Source organism: Muntiacus reevesi, chromosome 3 (genome assembly GCF_963930625.1).
Source record: "Muntiacus reevesi chromosome 3, mMunRee1.1, whole genome shotgun sequence".
In the NCBI taxonomy this organism is placed as follows: Eukaryota; Metazoa; Chordata; class Mammalia; order Artiodactyla; family Cervidae; genus Muntiacus; species Muntiacus reevesi.
Window position 1 is genome coordinate 264123871 of NC_089251.1, and position 16001 is coordinate 264139871.

Here is a 16001-nt window from a genome sequence, read left to right on the forward strand (position 1 = left end):
ATACATAAAAAGATTTCTAAACTGTGAAAAAAGGCAAAGCGCAGAACAGAGTATGCTATCTCTTGTGAAAAGGGGAAGAAAACATATATTTGTTGTTGCTTTTAACTATGATTTTTTAATTTGAGATTGTATAGGAAACAAAGCATTGGTTTTCTGTTGAGGGAAGGAAGGACAAGGGAAAATGGTGCACATAAACTTCTAAGGTTGTTAAAAACATGAAACACGTAGTCTTGTTCCACATGATAACTTCTACTCAGCTCTGATTTTGTCATATTATACCTGTGAAATGGATAAGCAGAAGCCTCAATGGAGTCAGTAGGTCAGAAAGGGGAGTGCTAATGCTCTACCACTTCACATCGGTTACAGACCCAACAGAGAGAGAAGTATCTTTACATCTCCAAAAGGAAGAAGATTACTGCTCTACTACCCAGCAGGAGCTAGGAAGAATTTTTCCTGGGCTGGCAACCAACAGCCAGTGAGAAGCTGTTACAACTCAGCCAACGAAAAGCCCGTACACTGCAAATTAGAAGTTTCATTCAGTGGACTCTGTTTAACAGCCTCTCCCAGTGCCCCCTCCTCTATAAAGAAAATGGTCCTCTCTTTTGTTCTCTGGATATATCTGCAGTTCACCATAGATTGCATGTTGTGAACTGCAATTCTTTGCTGTTTCTGAATAAACCTTTTTTGCTGGTAAAATAACTGATTGTTTTAGATCAGCATATCAAATTGACTTCACACCCCACTAATGGGCTTACTACTCATAACCTGAAAACCAGAAGTGCCAGTCTCTAGTTGATCATGATGTGGAAGCTACCCAGATCAATTTGCTATGCTTGGGCTCCATCTCTAGGCCCAACGATCAGGCAGAGATATCTTCATGGATTCTGGTCTTGCTTTGTATAGAAACCATCTTTGTGTAGATGTGTGCCCTGTCCTGAGCACAGCCTCTTCAACACACAATTATGTATGTGGCTGAATAATTATTCAAATTACAAAAGGAAGGACGTCCCTGAAGGTCCAGTGGTTAAGGCTGTTCTCTCCCAATGTAGAAGCTGCAGGTTGAACCCCTGGCCAGGAAATGCCACATGCCATGCAGTCAAAATAAATAAATAAAGACTTAATCAACTTAAAAGAATTTTTTTTTAAGTTACAAAATGACTCTTTGTTTTTGTTTTGTTTTAGTTGGCTTTGGTTTTGGTTTGTGATAAGCATCACCTCTTTGGAAATGTGGGAGCTGAGACCGTCACTATGTCATAAAGGGGGTCAGCTGTGAAATCATGGTTGGACCAAGTGAACTTCACAGTCCTTTTTTAAGCTATTTTTTAATATTGTTAAAATATATATAACATAAAACTTGCCATTTTAAGTGTACAATTCATTATATTTATAATGTTACATGGCTGTCACCACTATTTCAAAAAATTTTCATCATCCCAAACAGAAACTCTGCACCCATTAAGCAGTAACGCTTCATTTTCTCTTACCCACAGCCCCTGGTAACTTCTAATCTGTTTTCTCGATGAATTTGCCTATTCTATATATTGCATACCATGTCTGCCCTTTTGTAACTGGTTTATTTCACTTAGCATATTTTCAGGGTTCATCCATGTTGTAGAATGTGTCAGAACTTCATTTTTAAGGGTTAAATAATATTCGATTGTCCATATATATGGATATCCATATTTATCCATATATACAAAGCACAGATATACTTTGTTTATCCATTCTTCTGTTGATGAACACTTGCATATTTGCCACCTTTTGGCTACTGTGAATAATACTTCTATGCAGATCAAAGTTGCCATACAAAAACAGCACACAAATGTTAGTTTTTTTCTGTACACTAGTAATGAACAATCTGAAAAGAAATTAAGAAAACAATTCTATTTATCAGAGCATCAAAAAGAATTAAATACTTAGGAATAAAGTTAACCAAAGAAGTGAAAGACTTGTGCACTGAAAATACAAACATCTCTAAAAACACAGAATATGTAAATAAAAAGATGCCTCACATACATGGACTGGGAGACGTAGTGGTAACACTGCCTCAAAACAATCTACAGATTCAATGCAATCCCTATCATAACCCCAACAGTACTTTTTTTTCCCCCAGAAATGGAGAAACCTGTCCTAGAATTCATATGCAATCACAAGGAAATCCTGAAGAGTCAAAACAACTTTGAATAAGAAAAAGTTGGGAGACTTTCACTTTCTGATTTCAAATTTTACTACAAACCTTCATTAATCAAAGCAGTGTGGTACTGGCATAAGGATAGACATATAGACCAATCGAATAGAACTGAGAATCCAGAAATAAATCTTCACATCTGCGGTCAACTGATCTTGACTAGGATGCCAAGACCATTCAGTGGAGAAAGAACAGTCCCTTCAACAAATGGTGACAGAAAACTGGACATCAACTTATCAAAACACTGGACCCTTATCTTAACAACATATACAAGAATTAATTAAAAATGGATCACAGATCTAGATGAAGAGCTAAAGCTATAAAACTTTTAGAAGTAAGCATACAAGCAAATCTACGTGCCTTAGAGTTAGTGATAGTTTCTTAAATATGACACCAAAGGCGTAGGTAACAAGAATAATAAAGTGAACTTCATAAAATGAAAAAGATCTGTACACCAAAGGAGCACTACCAAGAGAGTGGAAAGATGATCCATAGAAGAGAACATTTTTGCAAATCGTATAGCTGATAATTGCTTAATATTTAGGACATATGATGAACTCCTACAGTTCAGCAACAAGAAGACAAACAGCCCAATTTAAAAACAGGCAAAGGACTTGAATAGACATTACTCCAAAGATATACAAGTAGCCAATAAGCACATGAAAAGATGCTCAGCATGGCTGGTCATTAGAAAAACACAAATCAAAACCACAGTAGGACACCATGTCACATCAACTAAAATGGCTGTAATCAAAATAACAGAAACTAACAAGTGCTGGTGAGGATATAGTGAAATTGAAATCTTTGTACAGTTGCTAGTGGGACTTGTGCGTCCACTGTGAAAAAGTTTGGCCGTTCCTCAAAAAGTTAAACATAAGATTACCATATGACCCAACAAATCTACTCCTTGGTATGGATACCAAAGAATTGAAAGCAGAAACTCAAATGGACTCTTTGTCTTTTAAAACATTTTAGATTTTGGAATAATTTTAGATTTACAGAAAATTTGCAAAGAAGTTTAATTTCCATGTATCCCTCATCCAGTTCCCCCTAATATTAACAACCTATCTTACCATTTGTCATTACTTTTCTCAAAAGCCAGAAACTAACACCGATACATACATATTCTTAATTAAACTTAGTGAGAAATTTCATGGACAGAGGATCCTGGTAGGCTACAATCCATGGGGTTGCAAAAGAGCTGGACATGACCTAGTGACTAAACAACAACTCAAGAAGACTTTATTTAGATTTCAGCAGTTTTTCTACTAGTGTCTTCTCTTTGTCCTAGGACCCCAACCAGGATATATTATTGTATAGTCTCCTAAGTCCCCACTGGTCTATGACAGCTTCTCAAACTTCTCTTGTTTTTCATGATGTTGACAGTTTTGAGGCATCCTGGAAAAATGTTTTGTAGAATGTCCTTCAGTTTGGTTTGTCTGATGTTTTTCTCATGATTAGACTGGGATTGTGAGTTTGGGGGAAGAGTACCACAGAGATGAACTACTGTTCTCATCACAGACTGTGCATATAATGTATCTCAGGAAATGATAAATTTGATCACTTGGTATATTAGTTTGATAGGGATGCTGCACAAATACCACAGATTGGGCAGTCTAAACAACAGGGATTTATTCTATCACAGTTTTGGAAGTGGGAAGTTCAAGATCAATGTGGCAGTAGGGCTGGTTTCTTCTAAGGATTCTCTCCCTGGCTTGTAGGCAGCTGCCCTTCCCCTCTGTCACTGCTTCATCCCTCTTCATCTCTATGTCTTAACCTCCTAAGGACATCAGTCAGATTGGACTAAGCAAGGCTCTACCCTAATGACCTTGTTTAACCTTAATTACTAGTATTCTTGCCTGGAAAGTTCCATGGAAAGAGGAACCTGGCAGTTACAGTCTATGGGGCTGCAGAAAGTTGGACACAACTGAGTGTGCATGCACACACACACACAACCTTAATTATTACTTCTTTAAAGGTCCTATCTCCAAATGCAATTCCATAATGGGCTACCTCGAGACCCTAGACTTCCATTTGGCTCTAAAAGTCAGGATTTAAGAGGAGATACAAAGCTGGAAAGTTAATTATATTAAAAAAAAGACTTAGGAGAAGTTGGTAAAAGTAATCTCTGCTTTTGGGACTATGCAGGAAAAAAGGTTAGTTGTTTTTTTCCAGAACTAGTTTAAAGTAGCAGTGAGTTTTCCTGAATTATTTGACACCTTTTCCAGGGCTCCGGGTGGTAAAGACAGACAGCACTAAGAGCAAACCCTGCCCTGCCCTGCCCACAGAGCTGGCTTCCAGCTGGCCTGCAGTGGTGGGGGGTGACAATTCCTCTGCACCTGGCCAGCTTCAGGTACAAGCACAAATAAGATCAATACCAAGGTTCCCTGTCCAAAGCAGGCTGCAATTTAACTGGACATACAAGCTCACAGTCCTTTAACATCTATGGTTAAGATAGTATAATTATTGGGCACTCACTGAGTACTCAGGTTTCTAGGTGTGAATCCTAGCTCTGTCACTTTCTAACTTATGATGACCTTGCACAAATTGCTTTACCTCTCTGCGCCTAAACATCATCTATAAGCTGGGGGTAATAGTGATATTCATCTCATAAAGTTGTTATGAAATGAAATGTGTTTATGTATAAATAATGATTCCTGGGACATAATATATATATTAATTATTATCATTGTTGTTATTAGGAATTGTGAAGATACAAAAAACTGTAACATATGATTCTTGCCTTGAGAAACGTACCATCAATCAGGAAGTCCTACTCTGAAAAAAAATACATGCTAACAGGTAAGTTATGTGATGTGTGTAATGAGTGCCTTAGAAATTAAAAGGGGGGCAAGGCTAGAGTGGCAGTCAGGGACAAGTTCCTGGGAAGAGTGCTTGTGCTGGTGTTTGAAAGACAAAGGCAGATTTGGATGGCAGTGGGATTATGTTTTGAAGATGGTAGATTAACTGTTATAACAACAACAAATTTCAGTGACTTGAAATAAAAAATTTATTTCTTGTCCTTGTAAAGGGGTACTGGGGTCAGTGGTGGAACTCTGCACCCCAGAGTCATTCAGGAACCCAAGGTTTTTCCATATTGTGGCTCTACCACCCCCTAGGGCCCCAGAATCCACCAACAGAGAGGAAAAGAGACACTGTGCAGGCTAGCGCAGGAGGTTTAAATGGGGCAGGCTGGGAAGTGAAGCATATTACTCACCCTCATTCCATGGTTGATCCTAATCATGAGTGAGGCTGAAAACAGTATTCCAGCTGTGGAACCAGGAGAAAAAGAAACTGACCTTGGTGTACACAGAGCATTCCAATCAGTGGTAAGAAATCCATCCTAATGCTGCTGCTGCTGCTTCTTTTTTTCTTTAGAAATAAAGCTTTTAACAATGGGCCTCTCACCCTTAACCTTTTCCAAGAGCTGGACAAAGTGTTATCATCATTATCACAATCAGCATCATCAGCATCATTTAGCTGGTTTATTGAGTTGCCACGTAATCAGATTTTGCTGTTCCTTCCACTACTTCAACTCCCCAGGGCAATTATATTAGTCACCGGGATGCTATTGACTCTGGTCATGGGGCAGAGGTCCCCTTGTTTATGACCAGTAGCTGGACTTTAAGTTCCAGGGCCCAAGACCGAGATTTATTCACTGGACTGGATTTATTCACTGTTTTCCAGAGAGGAGAAAATGACATATTTTGTGCCCCTGTGGTCAGGTTACTCAAGATGACTGTTTTCTTGCTCTCTGTACATCCCCTGCTGGACCAGGGCCTCCTTCACCTACATCCTACTCATAGGACTGACCTTCCTACATATTTGCCACAGGCCCTGGTTAGTGATTGCTCTTATCAAAGAGGAAACAAGAGGCGTGTCCCTCTGCTGGTTTCCCTGGTAACTAATAAGTCAAACTGATGTCAATTTCACCCTATAACTGGCTGTCCTGTCCTGCCTGCTGTTAGCCACATCCAGTGGGGGTGTCGCTCAAGGACCTCGCTCTGACTCTGTCATCCATTAAACCATTGATATCGCTCTCACTGACTCCAAGCTCTTTCTTTGGTCTTAAAGCCAGGCAAGTGTGGGCCTTAGAGCAGGTTATAACACAACTGTGTCCCTCCTGTTGCCTAACCCTAACCCCAACCTTTGGACAAACCTCTGGGTGGGTCCTTCAGATGGGTTATGATAAAGCCCAATCAGAATGAGTCATTTCTCCTGGATAGAGTTAATGGACACCCCCCCACCCACCTCCAGACCATCAGGACTTGGGTTCTGAGATTTGCCCAGTCTCGTGATGGTGCTGATCCAGGGAGGATGCTGCACTAAGACTTCTCTGTTGATATAGGCATTTTCTTGGTGTGTCATAACGAAGATCCTCTAGGGAGCACCAGCCCCTTCCCTCTACCCTCTGTATCTTCTGAGCTGTATCTTTTTGCCATTCAAGGAGGCCAATTTTGGCATCACTTCTTCCAAGAAGCCATTCTGTCTAGCCCTTGCTGTCCTCATCTTTCTCCCAGCCTTAATTGTACTCGAACATATGAGCTATGTATTAGTTCTCAATGGGAGCTGATTTTCCCTTCTAGAGGACATTTGGTAATACTTGGAAGCAATTAATTGCACCACTGGGGGAGTGCACATAGTGAGAAGAGGCCAGGGATGCTGCTAAAAAAATACCACAGTGCCCAGGACAGCTCCTCCCAACACACCCATAAAGAATAATATAGTTTGAAGTGTCAATAATGCCAAAGTCAAGAAAGTCTGAACCACACAGATAGAATGTTTTCCATACTATGCACAGCTGTTTCCAGGGAAGCATTTAGGCTTGGTTTCTTCTCAGATAATTTTGTCCTAGGACATTGGTGATCACAGAAATTAAAGGATAAATTCTGTTTGGATCCTAGGCTAGGATGAGCAAATTGGAGAAGCACCTTCCCTGAAAATCTCTAAAAATGGATGTCTTATTCAAACTTGAGGGAGTCCAGGTTTGTTTGAAGGTTGGTGTGGTGTAATATAGTGCAGTGAGCCCTAGCCCTGGGAGTCAGGCAGACCTCCATTCAAATCTTGCCCTCACCACTTTTAGCCACATGACTTAAGCAAGTTTCTTAACTTCTTTGGTTTTAATTTCCTTACTATGAAAAGAGTTAGATAAGCACCTCTAATTTGTAGGGTTTTGATGAAAGTTGAATGAGTGGCATATGCCATGAACCCATTACATAGAAAGCAGTTATAAATGCTCATTTTCTTTGAGACGGAGAATTGTAAAACTCTGTAAACAGTAACTCAGTCACAGACGTCTGTGCTTACAGTTGTGCTATTTTTTAGTGTTAATGGATAACTTTGGCTTCGGTAGGCTGGATGAGAAGATTGGGGCCACTAGGAAACAAGCTGCTTCAGGTCGCTCTATGATGGGTTTGGCAGAGCTGAAATCAAATACTCTCTGTACATGGAACTCTTATATCTGCTCAGAGTCATATGACAGCTGGACATGGATATGGACATGTATACATATGGCCGAATCTCTTCACTGTTCCCCTAAAACTGTTACAACATTGTTTTTTTTTTAATTACAACATTGTTAGTTGGCTCTGCCCCAATACAAAATAAAAAGTTTATTAAAAAAAAGAAAAAAAGCAATGCTCACGGTGCTCTCTTTTAGTTGCTACGCAGATACTACAATGGGCTTGACCTTTGGACAGAATGGAATGGAACACAGGTTGTCTCATGGAAGCCTTTTGGTTCAAGTCAGAAACATATTTTTAAAGGTTAGCAGACTCTGCATCTTGAGGAAAATTGTGGAAGTAACAGTAGGCTGTGGGACAGTCAAGTCTGGCCACATGTGTGACAGGTAAGAGTTCTTAGGCTGCGGCAGGCTGAGTTCCCAGACTCTTTCCTTGATTCCCAGGACTTGGGGTGCCCTCAGCAACAGAAAACCCGAGGCTCTCAGAGGACTGCCCCTCAGGAGTTCCCTTTGAGCTCTACCAACTGATGCGGCAGTCGGACCAGGTCCTTGAAGTTTCCTGGACACTGTCTGCTTGGAGGGACCACTTGATGTGCTGCTCAAGAAAGGTTAGTGACCAAGCATTCAGGCCCCTTGTTTCAGTAAGTTCCCTTCTGGAATCTCCCTGTAATGACGTATTGCAAACAAAGCTGTGAGCACAGGTTCGTACACTGCAGTGTTCTGGGTGGTAGTGATGCCACCCCATGTCCATCCAGGGATGATGGTTACACAAATGACGACACATTTATAGCATGGACCACCATGTTGCCTTTTTTAAAAATTAATTTTTATTGGAGTATAGTTGATTTCTGCTTTATTGACTATGCCAAAGCCTTTGACTGTGTGGATCACATAAATTGTGGAAAATTCTGAAAGAGATGGGCATACCAGACCACCTGACCTGCCTCTTGAGAAACCTATCTGCAGGTCAGGAAGCAACAGTTAGAACTGGACATGGAACAACAGACTGGTTCCAAATAGGAAAAGGAGTATGTCAAGGCTGTATATTGTCACCCTTCTTATTTAACTCATATGCAGAGTACATCATGAGAAACGCTGGACTGGAGGAAGCACAATCTGGAATCAAGTTTGCCGGGAGAAATATCAATAACCTCAGATATACAGATGACACCACCCTTATGGCAGAAAGTGAAGAAGAACTAAAGAGCCTCCTGATGAAAGTGAAAGAGAAGAGTGAAAAAGTTGGCTTAAAGTTCAACATCCAGAAAACTAAGATCATGGCATCTGGTCCCATCACTTCATGGCAAATAGATGGGGAAACAGTGGCTGACTTTTTTTTTCTGGGCTTCAAAATCACTGCAGATGGTGATTGCAGCCATGAAATTGAAAGATGCTTACTCCTTGGAAGGAAAGTTATGACCAACCTAGACAGCATATTAAAAACCAGAGACATTACTTTGCCAACAAAGGTCCGTCTAGTCAAGGTTATGGTTTTTCCAGTAGTCATGTATGGATGGGACAGTTGGACTATAAAGAAAGCTGAGCACCAAAGAATTGATACTTTTGAACTGTGGTGTTGGAGAAGACTCTTGAGAGTCCCTTGGACTGCAAGGAGATCCAACTAGTCCATCCTAAAGGAGATCAGTCCTGGGTGTTCATTGGAAGGACTGATGTTGAAGCTGAAACTCCAATACTTTGGCCACTTGATGCAAAGAGCTGATTCATTTTAAAAGACCCTGATGTTGGGAAAGATGGAGGGCAGGAGGAGAAGGGGAAGACAGAGGATGAGATAGTTGGATGGCATCACCGACTCAGTGGACATGGGTTTGGGTGGACTCCGGGAGGTGGTGATGGACAGGGAGGCCTGGCGTGGTGCGGTTCATGGGGTTGCAAAGAGTCGGACATGACTGAGTGACTGAACTGAACTGAAGTTCAACTGAAGTTGCTTGTATTAAACTATATCTCCATAATGCACTTACTGATGCTATGGGATTCACCTCCTTGGATACAACTGAGCAACTTAGCTGAACTGAACTGAATAGTTGATTTACAATGTTGTGATTGTTTCTTTTATACAGCAAAGTGGGGCTTCCCAGGTGGCTCAGTGGTAAAGAATCCACCTGCCAGTGCAGGAGATGTGAGTTTGATCCCTGGGTGGGGAAGTTCCCCTGGAGAAAAAAGTGGGCACCCACTCCGGTATTTTTGCCTGGGAAATCCCATGGACAGAGGAGCCTGGCATGCTACAGTCCATAGGGTCAAAAATAGTTAAACATGACTGAAGCAACTTAGCACCCATGGAGTATGTCAATTACAGTCTCCCAACTTAATGCCCCCTCTCTTTGCCTGGTGGCTCAGCCGGAAAAGAATCTGCCTGCAATGCGGGAGACCTGGGTTTGATCCCTGGGTTGGGAAGATCTTCTGGAGAAGGGAATGACAACCCACCCCAGTATTCTTGCCTGGAGAATCCCATGGACAGAAGAGCCTGGTGGGCCACAGTACATGGGGTCACAAAGAGCAACCACTGAGCGACCAACATTTTGACTTTCATTTGTCCCTTAATAACTGTACGTTTGTTTTCTACATCTGTAACTCTATTTCTGTTTTGTAAATAAGTTCATTTGTACCATTTTTTTAGATTCTACATATAAGCAGTGTCATACGATATTTGTCTTTGACAATGCTGACTTGAAGACTCATGGTTAATATTTGCTATAGTGTAAGAAAATACTTATGATTTAATGTCAAATTATTTTTTTAAAAAGCAGAAGACAAGTCTGTAAGTATCCAAAATGTGTTTCTATCAAATTTTAAGACAGGCTCTGGAATAAAAAAGTCTTATGAATCATATTGTTCTACACAAATATTCTGTTCCACTATTTTTTTGGAAGAAGACAGTGGAATGAAGGCCACAAAGGACCCAGTCTGGTCTCAGGAGCCCCAAAGTAGGGGGCTCATCATTTCCAGGAGCTGCCAGGATTAGCAGCACCCATCCTGTGGGAGTGAAATGTTTCCCTTCTAAACCAGAAAAGCCACCTGCCACGAGAAACCCTCCCAAAGCAAGTGTTGACCCAGAAACTGGATGACGTTTTAGGGGCCAGGAAGCTATCCGGAGCCGGACAGAACGTGATCACAGCACGTTTGGGGAGTGGGTGGGAAGTTGATTGGATGCCTCAGAGCCCACGCTTCCTCCAAATGGCCCTTCCTAAGTCACCTCCCAATTCACTTTCCTACCTTTAGCATCTCCAACTCAATGGACATGAGTTTGAGCCAGCTCTAGAAGATGGTGAAGAACACGGAAGCCTGTCATGCCTCAGTCCATGGGGCTCAAAGAGTCAGACACGAATGAGAGACTGAACCTTTGTCCTGGGCTGGTTGGTTGTAAGGAACAGAAACTCCTTCAAGCTGTCTCAACAATGGAGTTTATAGCAGTAGGAAGCTAGGCTTCTGTGGAGCCCACAGCAGGACCCACAGAAATCTCAGATAGCAGGGGCCACTGCCTCTCTCCAGGGCTACATGATGTCTACCCCATGGCTCTTCAACTTTATCTTTTCGCTTCCACCAGCATTTGGTTCCCATCTCTCAAAGAGGCTCAAGGTCAGGGTTGGCCTCAGTCCTATTTAGAATATGATAGGGACTTCCTTGGTGATCCAGTGGCTAAGACTCTGTGCTCCCAATGAAGGGCGCCCGGATTCCACCCCTGGTCAGGGAACTAGATCCCACATGCTGTAACTGAAAGGTTGTTGTTGAACGATAAGACGCGGGATTCTTGGCCTCCGGAGGAGATGAATTCAATCCGGGGCCAGAGACGAGGCTGGATCGCTCAGAGCTTTTGTGTAATAAAGTTTTATTAAAGTATAAAGGAGATAGAGAAAGCTTCTGACATAGGCATCAGAAGGGGGCAAAAGAGTACCCAGAAGGGGGCAAAAGAGTACCCCCTTTGCTAGTGTTAGCAATGGAGTTATATACTCTCCAATGAATCCAAAGAATGTCTGGAGGTTGCAAAGACCTCACCAGACCCACTCCCATAATTTACATTTTAAGATAACAGAGTTGGCTAGAAGGTTTAATCCAAAGATTGTCCTCAGGCAGGATACATCCTTGTAAAGACCAGACCTACTCCCATAATTTATGTTTTAAGATGACAGAATTAGCCAGAGGGTTTAACCCAAAGACTGTCCTCAGGCAGGATACATTATTGTTATATAATCGTAAGGAATGTAGAGGAAAAAAAGTAAAAACGTTTGTCCTTTCTTCCTCCTTGAATATCCCAGACCTCTCTCTCCTTGGGGACCCCTAGACTTCTTATCAACCTGCCTAAGAAATGACTCTCATAACTACGGATCCCACACCCTACAACTAAGATTGAATGCAGCCAAATAAACAAACAAATATGACAGCTAGTTCCCACACCTCTGCCTGCCAAGTGCTGGGAAAGGGAAGGAACCCAATGGGCTCCTGCTGGGTCAATGATGAGTACCCCTGAGGCCTCTCCTCACCCAGGGAGTGTTGCAGTCAGCAGGCATCTCCCATGGACTCATTTCCCATCCACCTTCAAAGACCTCACTGTCACTTCCAGGGACTGCCTGTCCCCTCCAGCCTGGCCTCTCCCAGGGTGCACTGCTGCATGCTTTTTCCTTCCAAAGGATCTGTATTTGCCTTATCACAAAAATCCCCCTTTATTCAAGTCCCAGCACAAGTCAGCCCCCTCTGCTCCCAGGGACGGTACTGGGAATCTAGGTGCCCCAGTGGCCTTTAGCTCTGGTGCAAAGCTCTCTGGCCTCTCCTGTGTGTGCTCCCAACTAGGACAGGGGGTTTGGGAGTAGAACTCCTGCATAGGCAGCCTTGGAGTTCCTGTGATACCTGGAGAGATGCTCAGCTCCCTGGATGGATGGGCACCAGGGGATTTGTCTGGCTGTAGCAACAGGTGCACACAATCAAGTTCTCATGGCCCACAGAGACTGACGAAGAGGCCAGGGTTAAAGATTGGACTGCTCTGAGGCTCTGCTAGCTGGGGCCGCAGGAGCCCCGTGGGAGTGGGTGTGCCTGGAGCTCAGGGACAAAGTCCTGTCATAAATTACGCGGGCCCAGAGGACTCAGCCATTTCCTCTTGGGGCCCTTCCTCCTCTTCCTCCTCTTTCGTGCGCTCCGACACACCCAGAGCCCTGGCACTGGTTTCTGCCCAGCTTCTTTCAGAGGGCCTGGGTGGAAGGGAAGGCAAGCAACAAGACCCCTACCCTGACAAGGTAAGGGCACTTGCGGGGCCTTCTCCGTGGGCTGGTTGCCCCGAGCCTGCGTTCTGCCAGCTGGGAGGGTGGGAGGAGGGCCTTTGCGCAGGGGGTGGATTGGGAGTCACAGCCTTGGGAAGGCACGGCAGGGAACAAGATGAAGAGGAGGGAGCGCGAGAGCCCTTTCCAGAGCCTGGAACCCCAGCCCAGAGATCCATCCCAGCAGCTGCAGGGCTGCTAGGCCTGAGCAGGAGGAGGGGGTGTGGTGGGCCTCTGCTCTAGGAAGGTAGGTGCAAGAGTGGGGGGGGGCAGGTGTGGGGGCTGCCTTCTCCCAGCAGGGGGGCCTCAGGGGGCCTCAGGAGGTGTGGAGCCTCGGCCCCCAGGCCTGGGTACCTGGCAATGTCAGCCATGTCGTATGTGCCTTTTCCCCACACTTGGGGTGTTATTGCCTGTTTCATGGACGAGGAAACTGACGTCCATGAGAGATGAAGTGCCCACAGGAAGAAGCAAAGGGGGAATTGATGCCCAGGCCCAGACTGACCTGAGCTACCACCTACCTTCTTGGACAATTGTGGACCAGCGTGTTCATTACCTCTGATTAGCTTGCGCCCCAGAGTAAGGCAGGATCCTGCCTGCCAGGTCTCAAAGCCTCCCCTGGGTGGGGTGCTGGGCTGTGGCGGGATGGCGTTCTGAGAGGAGGAATACTCCCTGGCTCTCCCTCGAGCTGTCAGGGCTGTGGGCGCCGTCCTCACTTCTCACAGGAGGGAAACTGACACAGACACAGGCTGGGATGGGGCCCATCCTGAACCTCCTAGCCCCACAGCCAGGCCTTCCCCTCAGTCTCCACCCTTTAACTCTGGACTTAAACGTTGTTCAACCTGAACTCCATTCAGGGTTTTATTTTGAAGAAAACCAAAACTCTGTGCAGCTATTGACCTAGAGCACAAGCCCCCAAGGAAAGTTTGCTCACAGCCCCTCAGTTCAGTGTCACCCCTGCCTCTCTGAGCCCACTGAGAGCTGAACGCTGGCCCTCACTGCCTTCTCCCGGGAAGCTGTCCTTGTGGGTCTTGGGCCCTGCTGCACCCCCACTTCAAAACGCCTTACAGTGGGGGTGGGAGTTACAGCTCTATGTAAGGGTGACACAGCAGGGGTGCACATTTCCCAATTTCCCAGCTACTTTCTTATAATTGAGAGCTTTTCATGTCATATGAAGGCCCTTGCTTCTACATTCTCAGTCCCGGTGGCAAGCCCTCCAGGGAAGAACAGCAGGAATTATAGGACATTTTTCACAACAGAGGACATTGAGATGAAGGGTAAATCCTTCGCCCAAAGCCACTGGATATGACCACCTTGAGGGCACAGGTGGGACCTGCTCACAGTTTCTCTTGCCCCTGGAGGAGAGGAGGCCCTGGGCAGAGAGCTGTATGGAGGAGTGGAGTCATGAGTGACAAATAGAGGTTGGAACAAAGTCATGTTTTATAGTCGATTTTCATGTTACACTCTCTTGTCTTCCCCCTCAATTAATCAAGCAGCATGTGTCTCCTTTCTATACTATTGGGTGGGTGAGGTGAGGCTGTGCCAAAGAAAAGTCACCCACCTGGAGGCACAGACCTCAGGCATCAGGAAGTCAGAGGTGGAGGTTTCTGGGGCCCAGGATGGGTGGGGAAGGGGGAGGGACTGAAGCAGGCTGCGAAGGCAAGGATGGCTTGATGATGATGCTGGAGGGCTAGGATGCCCAGGCTGAGAAAAGAATATCCTGAAGATGCAGAGGAAAGAAAGTACAAGTCCAGCCTGGGCACTGCTGGCTCCTGGCAGGACCCTAGTGCAGGTGTAAGGAGGCTGCAGGAAATGCTCTTTCTGTGCTGAGAATGGCGTTCTCTTCCATACTGATACAGTAGCCACTGGCCACACAGGGCTACAGGGCCCTGAAAGTGCAGCCAGCATGCCTGGGGAATTTTAAATTTTAACTAAGACTAATTTAAATTTCAATGGCCACATGTGGCTGTGTGCTGTGCTGTGTTCAAAGTGTCTGACTCTTTGCAACCCCATGCACTGTAGCCTGCCAGGCTCCTCTGTCCATGAGATTCTCCAGGCAAGAAGACTGGAGTGGGTTGCCATTTCCTACGCTAGGGGATCTTCTCAACCTAGGGATAGAACCCGCGTCTCTTGCATCTCCTGCATTGGCAGATAGATTCTTTACCACTGCACCACCTGTGGCTAGTGGCTACCATTGTGGACCTCACAGGTCTAGAGAGCAGAGCATGTCAGACTTGGGAGAGAGGTGAAATGTAATAAACAAACAGAGCCAAACAAGCATGGGTTCAAATCCTGACATGGCCACTTACCAAGGGTGGCACCTGAAGCCTCAGCTTCTCCAACTGTCAGGTGGAACTACGTCACTTACCTTGCAGCATTATTGTACAGATTAAACTGATGAACTACTATTTGAAAACTCTAAGTATATTATGAGCCCCTACTCTGTTTTGGGGGCCAGGGATGGAGTGCTGAGGGGGTACAGAGAAAGCCCATGGCACAATGGGGTACTGGCATGTACATATGGATGCATCTGTCAAGTTCTCTCTCATCCATCTCCTGCCTTAATCAAAAGGTAAACAAGAGCCTTTTGAGATAGCTTACAGAGATACTTGTAACACAGAGGAATCAACATTGAAATGAGAAACCAAGATGAAGGAAAATTAAGGTAAATATGATGCAGCTGGAAAAAGTGTCATAAAAGGTTCCTGTCTATTTGCTAGACAAAGCTACCAAATGTATTCTGGGCTTTCTGGCAGATGATCAAAAATAAAATACAAGCAGTGACAAGAATAATAATGTCCTCAAGTTAAGAACATGACCATTTCTGAGAAGAAGCACTGATGAGATACCCGGAAGGGGATATCAAATGAAGAAATGCTATTGGTAAAAAAAAAAAAAAAAAGTAAATTCAGGAGGGCTTCTCAAGGGCCAACCCTGTTAAGATATCTCCAGACAGGCTGACAGCACCTTGCCAAAGTGAATCTCAAGAAAAGAAATGTTCTCTGGACAGGTATAAACAACGGGTTTCAATTCAGGGTGGTGAATGCCCTTCCTGAGGGCTGGCCAGGGTCTTCTGGGACCAGAGAGAGAC

The 16001-nt window shown here is 44.4% G+C and overlaps 1 protein-coding gene across 1 annotated transcript in view; it reads left to right on the forward strand.

Annotated features, from left to right (window-relative positions):
* Nucleotides 1–12779: 12779 nt before the first annotated feature.
* MYO7B (myosin VIIB) overlaps nucleotides 12780–16001 on the forward strand; it is a 94795-nt gene continuing 91573 nt past the window's right edge. Inside the window, exon 1 of the mRNA XM_065931974.1 lies at nucleotides 12780–12892. The gene's annotated coding sequence lies outside the window, so the exon portion shown is untranslated. The remainder of the gene's footprint in view (nucleotides 12893–16001) is intronic.